Below are 17,110 nucleotides of genomic sequence, written 5' to 3'. Positions count from 1 at the left end.
GGGGAGAGCTGGGATGAGAGGAGGCAGAGCACGCACAAGCCCTCCCTCCTCTGTCTTCCCCCATGGCGACACCAGAATGAGATTTTAGAGGCCTTTACAAACAATGCTTTTTAAAATGTAAGTTTTTATAACTGTCCTCTCTTGTATGTTTTTAATTTGGCTATTTTTGGCCAGCTGTTTGATGATGGCGTGATAGGCTGTTTTGCTAGCATTTAGCTCAGTCTGTCTGCGATGGGCACCCTCCACTTTGTATCTCTTGGTGAACACTCAGCATCCTGCAAGAGGTGAAATTAGGGCTTTGGTAAGGTCCCTGCCATGCACTGCCTTGGCAAGATAATGAAATATTACCTATGAGGAGGATAATTACAAAAGACATTCATTTCCTAAAACCAAAGCTTAACCAGTTGCAATGCTTTTAATAAACATTAAGCTGCGGAGGCAGATGTGCAATTTGCATTATTTCCAACCATTCTGTTCCTTCATCTCCCTACCCCCAACATGGCCCCTCTCCTTTGCTCCCGTGGACGATTTTTGCAATGGTATTTGCACTGTCCAGCTCCTGCAGGCTTGTAGATGATTTTATGTTGAGTGTTCCAGGGGAGGAAGACATATCCTGTAATGTAAATGCTGAGGTGTGCACTGGGAACAAGAGGCCCTTGTGTACACACTGGGAAACATGAGTGACAGCCCTGTGGTCAGGCCTCCCCCACTCAACAGGTCTGCCTTGGGTCACTTGCTTGTGTCTCCCTGGTGACTCATTTATTCAAATAAATGCAGCTGCACCCAAATATAACTGCTTCTAAAATCTCGAAGTCATTGATCTCACTTCCTCCAGCTCCACATCTCATATTCCTTGGAGAATAATTACATTGAAAACTCAGTGGCAAAAAACAGAGTACATGGGAACTTCTAATGTTGGTCATGAGGGAAAGGTGCCCTCACACACTAGTGGGAAGGACATAAATCAGTGTGAACCTGCACTGTGCTGGTCGCAGCAGAGGCTTGCCCGGCTCTGTGGAAGCTTAGAACACTTAGGACTTTGCTTACTTATGAGAAATAGTCCAGAGCTGTCTGAAGGCTCCAAGAGGATGTTCAAGGACTCACACTAACTTGGCCTTTCTGCTTCCCATCCTTAGTATACAACTTCCATCCTTGAGGTCATAACGAGGTTGCTGTAACTTCTGCCATCACAACCAGGATCCGCACAGGAAGTGGAGGAAGGGCTGGAAGAAAAAGGGGCTTTCCTAGAAGTATCACTTAAAACTGCTGCTTACACATCACCGGCCACCCTTCCCTGCAAAGGAGGCCCCAAAATGAAGACTTCTGATTACTAATGGAGAACGGACATTGGGTAGATTGCCAGCACTACCTGCCATGAGGTGCAGCCTTTCTTGGAGGACAAGTCAGAAATGTAACAATTTAAATGCACTGATTAATGACCCAGAAATTCCAAGCTAGGAACTTATCCTGGGGAGGGAGGTACTCAACACGTGTGCAGGCACCTGCTTGCTACAAGCTGTAACTTACAGCAGGAAAAGGCTGTGCAAAGGCAGGTTCAGTAAGTGCAGTGTCACAACGAATGTCAGACTTTGACCTATTGGATCATCAACTCCCCTTCCCCAAAGGAGATGCGTAGAGACAGGGAGCAGAGGTGTGTGTGTGTGTGGGGGGGGAGGGTCCCTTCTCTGAGCCAAAGCCCAAAAGTAGGGGAGGACCATGCGTGTCTCCCTGGCAGCCCAGCAAAACAACTACTCAACATGGAGTCAGACCGACTCTGAGGTTGCAGTCACTTGCCCAAAGTCCAGTACACGGATGTCTTCCTTGGGTGCTTCTCTGAGCAGAGGAAGCAGGTGAGGCAAGGCGCGGTGGGTGGCTACTAAGACTCTTGGAGGCAATGGAGTCTACACTTCATCGTCAGGGTGGGAGGCTGAGACCCCAAGAGGTTTAGGGACAGTGCTGATAGAATTCTCCAGCTCTGTTCATTGGAGGTTGTTTGCCTTAAGATAGAGTCTCAGATGCTCTATGCCATCACCACTACCCTGCTGAGAGCAGTCATCTCTTAGGGTCACCTGCCATTCTCAGAGGAACAACCAGAGGCCCCAAGTTGGTGTTTCATGAGAGGAGGCTCCTGAAGCCTGGGCCTGTGTGTCATCATATTCCCACCTGGCCAGCTCAGAAGACAGACGGCTCTCCCGGCCCCTGGTGGCTCCATCCACCAACTGCTCCTTCTCAAAGAAATCCTGCAAAGGAGCCCTGGAGGGAAGCATTGGAGATTTGTATGGGAACAGCCCCATCTATGAGGGGGAAAGAGGCCTGCTTATCATCCACCTACAACCTGAGCTTCCTCCAAATCCATGAGGCATTTGCAAAAGAAGGGCTCAGAGTTGTGATATTACAGAGAGGGGGGAGGCGGCCATTTTTATGGCCCTTGCCTGTCTGGAATCTATGTGGAATGGAGATTTTCATCTGAGTGTCACCTCGGTGAGGCACTGTCCATCGGTCATGCGCTGTACCATATGGACAGGAAATAGGTATGCAAGCAACACTGCTGCTACCTGCATTCTCCCTCTCTGCCATGGAAACTCCCGGGCCTCGGAGGCAGGGAGAGCAGTCCTTGCCAGGGACACCGCTCTTGTTTCCCCGACTCCCAGGCAGCCTTGACCCTGGCTTCTTTCTCCTCCTACCCCACACCTTGATGCTGGGGCCCTTGCTTGCTCAGGGTCTACTTCACTTATAGAAAAGAGCTTAATGGCCTCTCTGTTTCCCTGGGCTCATTCATTCATTCATATCAAGATATCTTCCTGGGACTGGTCTTCAGCATAGCAGGCTAAACCACTGCCTGCAACACTGGCATCCTGTGTGGACACTGGTTAGAGTCCTAGTTGCTCCACTTCTGATGCAGCTCCCTGTTAATGGCCTGGGAAAGCAGCAAAAGATGGTTCAAGTGCTTGGGTCACGGCCATCCACATGCAAGACCCAGCAGAAGCTACTGGTTCCTGGCTTCAGCCTGGTCCATCCCTGGCTATTTTGGCCATTTGGGGATGGAAGATCTCTTTCTCTGTCTCTTACTCTCTCTCTAACCCTGCTTTCCAAATAAATAAGTAAATAAATCTTAAAGACATTGTCCTAACACCTTATCTGTGCTGAACACTGGAATATAAATGAGGCCGCACAGGGGAAGAAGAGCCAGAAAACCAGGGTTTGTCCCCAGCAGAGCCATGACCTAGAAAATTCCACTGAGACTGGAGGGAGAGGCACTTAGGAAGACTCCAGCAGAGCACAGGACTGATGCTGTGAACACAGTGCACGAAGGAGCAGTGACGATCAGCTGTGGAAAAGGCAGGAAAGGCGGAGCAGTGGCCATTGCCTGGTTTTCCCACCCAGCACTTGCTCTCCTTTGGACTGTGCTCATGGAGCTCTTATGGAAGCTGTCTCTCAGCCCAAGAGCCTTGAGTGGGCTGGCCTTGTTGCCAGTGCCCGGATAGGGTGTCCCCAGTGCTAGCGTGGGACACAGCCTAGTTCCAGCGAATTACAAAAGCCCTGCTCCTAACCGCAGGATTTGGTTCAGAAATGGGCACTGAGGCTCAACTGTAGATGCTGTGTTGCATTCTCCTGGGAAAAAGAACCCCTCCCCTGAGTCAAGAGATGGCTGGAAACAGGAAAGAAAGTAAGAGTGAGGGACGACCTGAGGCTAAAATCCCCTCCTCTCCTTTATGTTCCTTTTTGCTCTATCCAATCTAATGTGTTCACCACCACTAGGAATGTGTCAAGCTAACAAAAACATGGTGTTGGAAAAGGACAGACACTTTTAAAAATTATTTGTTTATTTATTAGGCAGAGAGAGAATGCTATCCACTGGCTCACTCATCAAATGCCCATAAAAGACCAAGGCTGGGCTAGGAGGAAGGCCCAAGAGAAGGAGGAACTAGAGATGGGACAGCTGCATCAGCACAGGCAGCAAAGGCTGGGGAAGCCAGCACAGAGAGTGCTCAAGTCTGTGGTGCCCATGGGGAGGGTAGGGGATCCCCAGGTCAGAACAGGGTCACAAGGGACTCTTCCCTTTTCCTACACTGCTTGCATCTTGGTGTGTGTCACGTGCTCTTTCCTGGGACTTTAATTTGGCTCTTATGGCTAAAATGCCGACAGCTCACTGTGAGTGGGCTGTTGGAGAACAACAGATGGAGCTGAGGTTTTAAGTCAGACAGATCTGACCATGAACTCTGAGTCACTGCCTCACCTCTGTAAGCGTCAGAGTTTTCTCCAAAAATGAAAACACTGACACTGTGTGAACACATATGTGCAGTGACACATATGTCAACTGGATCGTCCCAACCCCTCTGAGTCTCACAGCCCCGTGGGTCGCAAGGCCATCCCAGGACACCAATGGACTGGATCTGCAAGGTCACTATTACGAATCAGTGCAAACTGAACACTTTGATCTGCATTAATTTTCTCAAACAAAAACTCATTCATTGAAAGTGAGAGTAATAGTCATAGATAGTACTGAAAACCAGGGAATCAGATTTGACACATACCACCCACCCCAGAGCAAACGACTTCCATGTGAGATACTCTCATACACAGCCACAAAGGGCACCCTCCAGTGCTTCCTCCTCTCCATATCCTCGTGCTCTGTCTACCCCCTCCCCTCCCATCCCCTCTCCTCCTCTCCCCTCCTCTCCCCTCCTCTCCCCTCCTCTCCTTTCTCCATTCTTCCTCCCCTGCCTTCTCCAAAAACAATGTCTTCTCTTTGCCTTATACAGGGAGGTCATTACCACTGTCTGGGCCTCACAACACTAGCTGGTCCACAGGCCCCTGAGGTCTCAACTTCCGCCCAGTGTCAGATGGTTCTTAGTTGTAGACAATGAAATCTGCTCTGCTGGCTTAAGTAGGACAGGGCCTATCAAGGGATACTAAGTGATTCACAGATTCACTGAGATGAAGGAACATACCCTACTCTGGGCTTCTAAGAACAATTCTTATAATCCCAATGGCTGAGAATCAAACTGCCAAAGGTACTGGGGCCACCCTGGGATCAAGTGTCCCTGACATGAGCGGGAAGCCACCTGCCCCTGCTGGCCAGAGAAGCCAGACTCTTATGCCACCGTTTCCCCCATGCACAGCACCCCCTTGTGGCATTCCCATCCCCCTTCAAAGTTACAGGGGGGATCAGCATGGCAGGGCTGGGTCTCAGGTGGACCCCTAGCTGTGAGGAGCTTGGGAGAAGGACTGTGCAGTTCATCTCTGGTGTGGAGGACACAGCAGAAGGAGCAAGGGCTGGGCAAACCCACCTGTGATACCTGCCACTCTCACCAAGCATCCCTTGGTAAGAGTCAAAACACAGCTCCTTTCTTGAGAGGAACTCTCTTGTCAGATTGTAAGACTTTTTTCCCCCTCTGTATTACCGTATGTGAAAATTAAATAGAATAAGTCTGTGAGGGAACTGGCACAAGGTCTGTCCTATAGTGAGTGCTCTACGCATGCTCACAATGAACCAGGAGGCAGGTGCCTTTCCAGTTGGCCCTTCAAGGTTAGGAGGTGGATTTTCAATTCTAGGGGCTTAAGGAGAGCAGACAAAGGTGTAGGAGGAGAGGAAAGGAGAGGAGAAAAGGGGAGAGGGGAGAGAAGGGGAGAAGAGAGCACCCATTAATGACAGTGTTGATCTTTAATGTTTTTTTCCACTTAATTCTCCCCAAATGTCTTTTCCTAATTCTAGAATCACCACGTTGCTTAGCATCAGCTCTGCCTACTGAAGCCTCTGAACAGGTCAGCCCCGCAGCGCTGTCTGCAGTCCCTGACAGAGTTTCCCGTGTGTTTCTCCATCACCCTGCACAAGTTTTTGCTCTGGTGTCCAGAGGCAGCCTGACTGGAAAATACACCCTCAGGAATCAGCCTGATGCATCAGTCCTTGCCTTGGTGATGCCCAGAGAGCTTGGAAGATAATAACGAATAGGGCTGTTGTTGAGTTCCCCCTCGATACTCTGCATGTTCTCTACAAACAACCTAAGATCTGCTGTGCGTAATACGCAAGTTCCTTCCAGAGAACATCTACAGAGGAGGACGGCAGTCAGTCTGTGGAGGCCTGGCTATGGGTCAGCTGACTTTCAGCCAGTAGGATGGCACTGGTCACTGCTGCAAGTCCCCTGTCAAATCAAGAGGGAACCTTGGGTCTCCAGTCCTACGTGGGGAGCGCCATTCGTCAACAATTTCCTGCATCTGGAAGTATGTCATTTGAGATGTTGCTCCATGATGTACATTTACAGGCCACATGACGCCAGGAGAAGGCATCTGGGCTGACTTACAGCCATCAAAGAGAAGGCTGAAGACTTGACTTGCTGGCTTGGCTTCTTTTATTTTTGGAAAAGCTTCTGTTCTGACTGAATCTACTTGGCTCCCAGCCCTGCTGGATGGGGGCACTAAATTATTTGGGGGGGGGAACCCACTGTGTGTCCTACTCTAATTAGATTGCCTTCATACAGACACCCGCCCCACCCCCTCAGTTCACAGGAGAAGTCGCCAGCCCTTGGCCTGACTTTGGCGGGTGGAGACCAGGCTCTTTCATTTTCTCTGTTCCAAATTTTGTTCCGTCAAAGTTCTTGATCCTGTGACAGAGACATTATGTAAAAGCAAAAAATAGCTATAAGTCTGAGTTGATAAGTGACCCAAAGAGCAAGTGATCTCACTGGCACATTAAAATTCTCCCAGCTCAGATAAAGATGGCTATTTTTGAAGATGAGGGAGAATTCTTAAAACAAGCCAAAGAGAGATTGCTGCAGCAGAAAAGTCATTCCTTACCCGGGGGCAGGGAAGGAAATCCAGTATGGCTACTCATTTGTCCACATCTCTCCTCTGAGGCTTTGCACTTGGAACTCCCTCCAAGTCCCTTCTCCAATTCCAGGCCTTCAAAGTCCAACAAAGACACTAAATGCCTCCTAAAATGGGTATTAATCATCCCTACGCATTGGGGGGCTCTCTCCCCTTTATGACTTTCATTTGCTTCTAAGTTGGGTTTCTTGGAAAGGTGGCACTAGGATGCTCCAGCCAGAGAGTGAGAAATGAGACAGGAAGGGGAAGGAAACCACCAGAGGTGAATGAATGCTGCCACAGCATGAAATGGTGGCTCAGCCCCAGTAGAGAACTCGGGAGATTTAACAGAATATTCTCCATGGTCGTCTTACCGAGTAGGGTAGCGTGGAGACTTTCATCCTCCAACTCCCATGCAATTTGGCAGGGGCTGTTTCCAGGAACATCAGCACATCCATCATCCCCAGGCCTGAGGATGGAAACATAGCGGAGAAAGCATTCAGATAGGGAATCCCAGGTACCTGCCTTAGGAACCTTTCATTATTCAAGGGAACGGGAGGGCTGAGGGGATGATGGAAGCAACGAACAGCATCTGCGGTACTTCCCTCATTCACTTATTAACGATCACTTTGTATGAAGCCCTGTACCAGACGCTATAGCTGCAATGGAGAACAAGACAGCACTGTCTGTGGTCTCCTGAGGTTAAAACATAGCAGGGAAGACCAATGTTAATCAAATAATCACAAGAGTATATAACAGAACCAGTGGCCAAAGGAGATGAAAGAGAACAACTAAAGGGCAGGCATTGGTGCAGTACTGAAGACACCACGTGGGACGCCTTTGTCCCATATTGGAGTGTCTAAGATCAAGTCCCAGCTCCGCCCCTGATTCCAGATTCCTGCTACTGCGCATCCCGGGAGCCTGCAGGTGTTGGCTCAAATAGTTGGGGCCCTGCCACGTATGTGAAAGATGTGGGTTCAGTTTCTGGCATCTGGGAGTTTGGAGAATGAACCAGTGAATGAGCGCTCTCTCTCCCTCTGTATGACACACACACACTCTCTCTCTCTCATAAAATTTAAAAAGCAGAAAATAACCATGAACTCTAGGAGAAGATGACAGGAAAATGTACTTTTGTTTGAGGACTGAGAGACGGCTTCTTTGAAGAAGGTGTGAGAGTTAGCCAGGTTGAGGGGGGGAGGATATGTAAAGAGCATTTGGGGCAGAAGAAACAGTGTGTGCAAAAGGCCTGTGGTACAGGGACCACGGTAGTGAAGCTGGAGGTCAGACAGCAAGAAGCAGACTTGAAGTCAAATGAGGTTCGCATGGACCAGGGAGTGAAGTGAGTGCTAGGTGAGCTGGGCTCCAAGTTTTGGTCTTTATTCTTAGAACAATGGAAGCACAGAGGGTGCTAAGCCAGGGAGTTCTATGGTTAGCTTTAATTCTTCCATTTTTCAAAATGTGGAAAAATACACATAAAATTTACCACCTCAACTATTTTTTTTTGACAGGCAGAGTTAGACAGTGAGAGAGAGAGAGAGAGAGAGAGAGAGAGAGAGAAAGGTCTTCCTTTTTCTGTTGGTCCACCCCCCAAGTGGCTGCTGTGGCTGGTGCACTGAACCAATCCGAAGTCAGAAGCCAGGTGCTTCCTCCTGGTCTCCCATGCGGGTGCAGGGCCCAAGCACTTGGGCCATCCTCCACTGCCTTTCCGGGCCACAGCAGAGAGCTGGACTGGAAGAGGAGCAACTGGGACAGAATCCAGTGCCCCGACTGGGATTAGAACCCGGGGTGCTGGTGCCGCAGGTGGAGGATTAGCCTAGTGAGCCGCGGTGCCGGCTACCACCTCAACTATTGCTAACAGTTGGGTGGTATTAAGCACAATCATAACTCTTGTGCCACCATCACCACTCTGGGTGTTCCTAACTCTGTTCACCTTGTAAAACTGAAACTTCAGCCATTACACAATAATGTCCCATCCTCCCCCCTACAACACTAACAACCACCCTTCCACTTTCTGGTCTATGAGTCAGGCTAAGTACAGCATTAGTCCTTCTTTCCCTGGCTTATTTCATTTAGCATGACGTTCCCACAGTTCAATATGATTAGATTTGGAGTATTGGATGATAGATGGTTAAAATGGTAACTGTTGGGCCAGAGTGGGAACGAGTCACATCAAGCAGGTAGTTGTAGAGTACCATGTTTGGAGCTCAGAGAATTGGTCTGAGCTGGAGACTTGACCTTGAATGTCCTTGTACTGGTATGCTGTAGAATGTCTCAGGTGTGTACACTTTGCTTTCTTATCTAGATTGTAAACTCTTCACCCCTTTCTCTGAGCCACACGCCCTACTACACCTGCTGTAGCAGATGCAGCATGTTGAGGTGGATAAGCATAGCATTTGGAGGTGGGGTTTCAACACCAGACTCTTCAGGAACTAATTCCAAGTTATTTGCTTCCTCCTATGTAAAATGGCAATAATAACAAAGGAACTTATTTCACAGGTTACTGGGGGGACTTAAATGTGCTAGCATAATCTTAAGGTGGCCAGCATAAAGTACACACAGAGGCTTGCTATGAACTTCAGAGCCTGTCTAAGCCTCAGTTTTCTCCTTTCTAAAATGTATAACCACATTCCCTTCCTTCTCATCAGTTAACTCTCATTGTATTGCAAACCAGCCCAACGTTTAGGGGCTGAAACAACAATAATTTATTATTAGAACTCCCTTGTCTGTGTGTCAGCAGGGAGCCTCTTCATGTGTCCACAGCTGGCTGGGGCAGTTTAGCAGGGAGTATTCAGCCCTTCACGTTTCTCCCCTTTCCATGGTCCAATGGTCTTGGCGAAGCATGTCCATTCCATGGGCACGGCAACACTGCAAAAGCACAGGCACAATCATATGAACACTTTTCCACACTTCTGCTTGTATCCATTGGCTAGCAATTCTTTTGGCCAAAGAAAGTGATGTTGTTGAACTCAGAATACAGAGATAGGATGCCATGGTAATTAGAAGCTAGAAACAGCCTTCCTTATCCAATCAGTCTCTACCTACACAGAAGCCTGAAAACATGAGAAAGTGACCCTTATGTTTTCTCAGGAATACATCATCAACAGATGCTATGGATGCAGGGCTGGGCAGGCAATCGTGTCTTGGATACAGGCCCTCAGGGAACCCAATTGGCTCACGTTGCTGGATCTCTGCTGATGAAATAACATCTGTGGCACAATCTCTTTCTTAAAGCTTATACTACTCAAGATGTGCAAGTTTGGAAATAAAGGATGTTTTGGAAAAGATTTGCACTTTCCTATTGAAGCAGCAAAAATAAAAGCCAAAACAATGCAGCTTCAAATCAGCCTTAATTCCATCATCCAGAGAGCATCCCAGGTAGCTTTTTGGTGTATCACCTCCCAGACGGTTTTCTCAACATGCAAAGTGAGGTCACACTGTGGGCATTTGTTTTGTCACTTACCTTTTCCTCTTACCAACTGGTCACAAATGTGCAGGCAAGAAGAGTCCAGGGAGTGTGGGTATTGTGACACAGAGAGTCAAGTCACCACTTGGGACACCTCCATCCCATACTGGAGCACTAGTCTGAGTCCTGGCTCCTCTGTTTTGAGCCAGCTTCCTGCTAGTACACCTGGGAGGCAGTGGATGATGGCCCAAGTACTTGGGTTCCTGATATCCATGTGGGAGACCTGGATGGAGCACCTGGCTCCTGACTTTGGCTGGACCCAGTTGTTGTTGTGGGCATCTGGGGAGTGAACCAGCGGATGAAAGATCCCTCTGTCTCTTTCTCTCCCTTTCTTCCTCCCTCTCATTCTCCCCCTCCCTCACAAATAAGTACATAAACAAGATTCTTTGGAAAGTGACAGCAGATTCTTCATGGAATCACAAATGGATCAGAATGGAGAGCTGAGTCATTTGTCTTGGCCAAACCATTGTCTTTTAAGTGCCTGAGAGATGAGCACAGATATTTTAAATTATCATTTCTATTTTTAATAAGTGCATAATTTTCTTAGTTGCTATGGGTGCATGTTTTTACTTTGTCCATGATTAATATATTTTATTCCATTGAGGTGAGTCTAATTATACTGGTAATGTGAGCTAACTGCTTATTCTTTCAGATCATAGAGGAATTGTTCATTTTACAGAGGTTAAAGGGGCTTTAGCAATGATTTTGTTCAATCCCCTTATTGCATATGTCAGAAAATGGAGATGCAAGATAGGTAATAAAATTGAGTTTGGATCATGAGACAGGCCAGTAACATATCTTAAGACCCTAGAAATTTCTTGAGCATTTTTTAAATGCTTCTGTGTATGGGAGTATCATAACCAGAAAATTGACATGTTGCAACATTATGACAAGGACCCCTTGTGAACATGTGATTGAAGTCCACCCCAGCTATAACCTTCCCTTTACAGGAACCCTAACAACTAAGTGGATTTGTGAGTTGATGTCAGATAGGATCCATGGGCCTTGGGTGGGGTCCGGAGATGCTGAGACTAGAAGAAAGAGAAGGGGAGAGGCCGGCGCTACAGCTGGATAGGCTAATCCTCTGCCTGCGGCACTGGCACACCAGGTTCTAGACCCAGTCGGGATGCCGGATTCTGTCCCGGTTGCCCCTCTTCCAGGCCAGCTCTCTGCTGTGGCCAGGGAGTGCAGTGCAGGATGGCCCAAGTGCTTGGGCCCTGCACCCACATGGGAGACCAGGAGGAAGCAGCTGGCTCCTGCCATCGGATCAGCGCGGTATGCTGGCCGCAGCGCACTGGCCACAGCGGCCAGTGGGGGGTGAACCAACGGAAAAGGAAGACCTTTCCCTCTGTCTCTCTCTCTCACTGTTTAACTCTGCCTGTCCAAAGAGAGAGAGAGAGAGAGAGAGAAGGGGAGAGTACAAAATAATGACCAATAGAGGGTGAGAGCAGAGAGAGAGAGAGATCCAGCACTTATCAGATCTGGAAATAAGCCAATAATCAGGAACCTGTAACCACAGGAACAGAGCAGGAGGTGAGGCGCAAGAGCAGGTCACAGGGAAATGGAGGAGGATACTGGAAATACCTACAGCAGTGGGGCTCAATGGGTTTCCCTCTGGCCAGCACCAGCTGGGCACTTGTCCCCATCCCAGAACTGCTGAGTCAGACGTGCTGGTAAACAGCAACCTGTTTTCCTTACAAGCCATTGAGTGAGTGATTCTGCTACACACTGAAGTTTGGCTGTCTGTCCAGGGATGTTGCATGTTTTAAAATACTTTTATGTCAGGCCCTCTCTTAAACATTCTGATTTGACTGCTCTGGGTTCGAGGGGAGGGAGATTCCAGGTGCCATCTCTTTCCCTTAAGGCTCCTGGGTGACTCTGATGTGCCATTAGAACTAAGACTCACTGAGGCAGAGGGGACAATGTGAGGTTAGGCATGGCTCTGCTGGGTGTCCACCGCAGTTTGTCTATCTTAGCTTTCGGCTGTTACCACCAGGGACAGGTGGGCACTGGGGAGAGAAACTGCTCCAGAGCTCTGTGGTCCCTGGCCTTCCCTGGGACTTCTCTCCTCCAGGCAGTCCTCACAGAGCAGCAGAGATTGTTTGAAAGGGGATGGTTTCTTTTTACAGCCAAGAGAATAACACGGTGACTGCAAAGTATCTCAATGTCTTCTTGTGGCTTCCTCAATCTCCCTGACTCATTATCTTCTACTCCCATTCATTCAGATGGGTTTTCCTTTGTGTTCATCAGAGAGAGAGGAAACAGTTATCCAGGGCATGTGTTGTAGGGTGGGAGGGGGCCAACTTCCAAACATAGTGCTAATTGCATGAAGGTCAGGTAAAGTTTATATGAAATAAACCATGTAAATTACTTGCTGGCAAATTATGTTGTTGTGTGGCCTGCAACTCTACAAAAACCACACAGTTCTCATCAGGGTACAAAATACAAGTTCAAGAAAATCTGTATACACTTCACAGTGGATCAGTGTCAAGGAAATCAGGTCAAGCCAACTCCAGGCAGCTAGTTTGTTCTCACTGATAGACACCCAGAATCTTGCAACTCCTGATACACAAACATCTCACTGTCCCTCAGCATTTTGGTTTTTGGTAGTGGTTGATTGGATTTCATATTTCTTATTACTATTGGAAAATTCTTAGAAAACAAAGTCCACCTCTGAAGAGGTTCAGGAGGAGGCTCCAGCAGTCCAGGTTGGCTGTGCATGGAAGACACCCTTTCAGGACCAAGGACAGCAGCCACACACACACTGCACAAACCCTCCCCAGCTGAGTTCTCCTTGCTTCTGGGGATCCATGGAAAGCCTCCCTTCCCACCTGAAGCTCAAAGGATAGTGCTGCTCACAGTGTCTGCTAAAAGCCAAGCCACCTATGCTCCTATCTGACTAGCTGTATTCAGAAATATCCCAGGAATGTGACCCTTGTGGCTGTTTTATTACTGTTGCGGAGGCTAATTACTCCAGATAACCTGTTACCAATCAATCCTTCATCCCAACATTTTAAAATTTATTTATGTTATTTATTTGAAAGACGAAGAGACAGAGACAGAGAGGTCTTCCATCTGCTGGTTCCCTCCCCAAATACCCACAATAGCCAAGGCTAGGCCAGGTCAAAGCCAGGAACATGGAACTCAATCCTGGTCTCCTATGTAGGTGGCAAGGACCCAGTTACTTTGGCCATCACTGCTGCCTCCCACGATGCACATAAATAGGGATCTCGAATTGGGAATGGAGACAAGACTTAAACTCAGGCACTCTGATATGGGACACAAGCACCCCAAATGGCACCCCAACTACTGCATCAAATCCTTGCCCCATTTCATTCTTTGTAATCATCTTTTCCTATTTCCTAACAATTTTCAATAGCTATTTATTGACTGTTTACTGTATCCCAGGCTCTGTAGCTGCTTCAGAGTACACAGTGCAATGGTGAGGAAGACAGAAGAGACCCCACCATGGTGAAGATTTCTATCTACGGGGCTTGCTTGACAGAAAACTGCATAAGCAAATACCTTACAGGATGTGATGGGCACCGACTCAGACCTGAGGGCTCAAGGAAGTGACTCTTAAGCTTGGAGTTGAAGAATAAGTAGGGATTGCCAGACAAAGAGAACTGGGCATGGTGATGGAAGGGAATTTATCAGGAAAAGGGAATAGAGCATGTTAAATCAGACAAAATCAGAGAAAAGAGATTGGTAAGAAATGGCAAAACATGGTTATTGTGGAGCACAGGACAACAATAGTGAAACACGAGGTGGTGGAGCAGGCAAGGCTTTCTCTTGGTTCTCATGTCACCATTTGTATTACTGATCAATGTTATAACAAACTACCCCCAAATATTGCAACTTAGAGCAACAAACATGCATCATTTCAAAGTGTGTGTGAGTCAAGAATCTGATTCAGCTTAGTTAGGTACCTCAGGCTCAAGGTCTTCTACAGGGCTGTCATCGAAGTGTTGGGCCAGCTGTCCCAGAAGAAGGCTCCACTGGGGAAGGAGCCACATCCATACCTACTCTTGTAGTTACTGGGACGTCTCAGATCAACAAGACAACAGACCTCATGGCCCTCTCCACCGGACAGTACACAGCATGGCAGCTGACTCTGCAGGGCAAAGGAAGATGGCAAGAGAGAGCCAATAAGACAGTCACAGTCCTTTTGTAGCCTAGTTTTGGAAGTGATAACTCATATCTCTTGCTGTATTTTACTTGTAAGAAGTGAGTCACTGGGTGCAGGACACACTCCAGGGAGAGAGAATACACCAGGGTGAATACCGGAAAGAAAGGACCACTAGGGGCTACTTTAGAAATAGACAACTGTGTGGTTCTTGTGCTAAATTAGTCTACATGGGAGGTACAGAGCCCAGGGAAATGTTTGCTTGCGAGGAAAAATTGTTCGCTTGAGGAAAAAAATCTTCATCCATTTCTGTTGCTTTCTTTCGTGTGGCAAGAGAGCCTCTGGGTCCTCCATTCATATCCATTCCTTGTCTGGTTCAACCTCAAAGAATGTGGGGGAAGAAGAGTCATCTCAGCAAAATCCCACTGTATTAATACTCTTGCCTTTACGTCTGCATCAGGGTTCCAAAGTGATAGTATTTTGAGTTGCCCTAACACTTGTCTGGAGTATTGTTCCATGGAATGCACAACCTCTTCATCTAAATATTTCCCCTTTTGGTGTTTAAAAATTTTATCAGACTCTTTCATGAATTCCTATTATTTATTTTTTATTTGACAGATTGGCAAACAGACACAAAGAGCAGACACAGAGAGTTCCCATTGGCTGTTTCACACCCCAAACATCTGCAACAGTTAGGGCTGGGCCAAGCTGAAGCCAGGAGCCGGAAACCTAAATCAGATCTTCCACATGGGTGTTGTCCAGGTGTCCAGGTCCTACCCAGTTCCTGCCAACCTGCTGCCTTCCAGGGTGCAGGTTGGCAGGAACTGGGAGCAGAGCTGGGACTTGAACCCAGGCACTCCAATACAGAATACGATGTCCCAAGTGCCATCCTAACTACCATGCCACCCCCCCCCCCTTTTTATTTGACATATGAGCACTAGATGAGCTTTTAAGAACAGTAAACAAACAAGGCTCATGATCTTGTAGGAACACTGAAGTCAGGCAGATGCTGGGGCTGTGGCCACTAGGAAGAGGCTGAGTAGCAGTCAGGGGCCTCAGGGTGCTATTGTCTCAGGGAGCTACTAGCATGGAGAGGGTACCACACAGGCTTACAGTCCAGACACTCTGTCTTGCTCATGCCCTGAAGACAATCAGTTGGAGAGGCTTACTCATACAGATTAAGCTCACAAACAAAGCTATGGGTTAGCTTTTGCATTTACATGGAGCCAGGGCAAAGCTGCGATCCAGAACACTTGCATCCTTTGGTATGATGTTCTTTCCCTACCAGGCTGGCATTAGAACAACTTGGAACAAGGTGAGCCCGTGTCATGACCGGAATTCTAGGAATGTTGTGTGTGCTAGTGCTTGGAAGTATTTCCTACATGACCAGGATCCTCTTGCAACTGAAATATCTGGTCATGTAAGTCTAGAGCATCCTCCCTTTGGACAAACTGGATAGGATTCTCAATATCTGTGGTGCAGCCACCACTCCAGGGCCCTATGTGTAAGAGGCATTCAGGTGCTGGTCTGAGGACCGCCAGTGAGTATCCAAGTCTTAGGTCCATGTGCCAGACACAGTAGTCACCAGCCACATGTACCTATGGAGTTCTTAAAATGTGGCTGGTGAGATGGAGGATCCAGATTTTACACGCCTTTTCATTTGAACTCACTTAACTTTTAAAACATGCTCAGTTTTTCACTTAAACACTTGGCAGTAAGCATTTCACCTAACGGTTAAGATAGCTACACCCCACATCAGAGAACTTGGGTTTGATTCTCAGCTCTGACTCCTGCTTCCTGTCAAAACGACCCTGGGAGGCAGCAGAGATGGCTCAAGTCACTGGGCTCCTGCCACCCATGTGGGAGATCTGGACTGAGCCCCTGGCTCCTGGCTCTCACCCCAGCCCATCCCAAATCACTGCAGGTGTTTGGGGGAAAGAATCAGCAGATTGTCTCATTATGGGAACTCTGTCTCTCTCCCCCCTTCTGCATGTCTGCCTTTTAAATAAATGAAAATAAATAAAAGCCAAAATCTTTAAGAACATGTGAATTAAGTATGCAAATCAACTTTTCAAACTGCAAATTTTATGAAATCTCGGTATAGATCAAATATTTCCAATGAGAATTTATAAGTTGAGAAGTGCCTTTAAGTGTAAAGCACACACGAGACCTCAAAGATTTAGTATAAAGAATGTAAAATATTTCATTTTTGTATTCATTATATGCTGAGATGACTTTTAGATATATTGGGTTAAACATAAATAATTAAAATTAATTTCACCTGTTTCAACATGTTTGCATGTGACTGCTAGAAAACAGAAAATTACTAACGTGATTCACATTGCTGGCTTGTATTCTATGAGTATTTCTACTGGATAGCACTGCCATGCATGGGAGAGAGACGCCGCTCCTCATTTTTCCCCTGTGCGGGCAGATGAAGACATGTAGAAACTACCTGCTATGTCCTGGGACATGGCCCTGGTTCCTGGATGGGAACATTCATTTGAAGAAGCCTGCAGCTTTGTCATTCCCTGGCCTGCACATGTCCACAGCTGCACCTAGCTGGAAGATGCTAGTAACCCTCATTACTTTTCCAGACAAGAAAACACAAGGAATGCCTGCATCTTTAAGACACATAGCCCAGGGAGCTCAGATCCCAGCCTGTCACAGCTCACTTTCTGGTTCACAGGTAACCATGACAACTCCATTGATGCAAG

Source organism: Oryctolagus cuniculus, chromosome 10, assembly GCF_964237555.1.
Source record: "Oryctolagus cuniculus chromosome 10, mOryCun1.1, whole genome shotgun sequence".
In the NCBI taxonomy this organism is placed as follows: Eukaryota; Metazoa; Chordata; class Mammalia; order Lagomorpha; family Leporidae; genus Oryctolagus; species Oryctolagus cuniculus.
The sequence above is the reverse complement of the archived record's forward strand: the minus strand, read 5'-3'. Positions refer to the sequence as shown.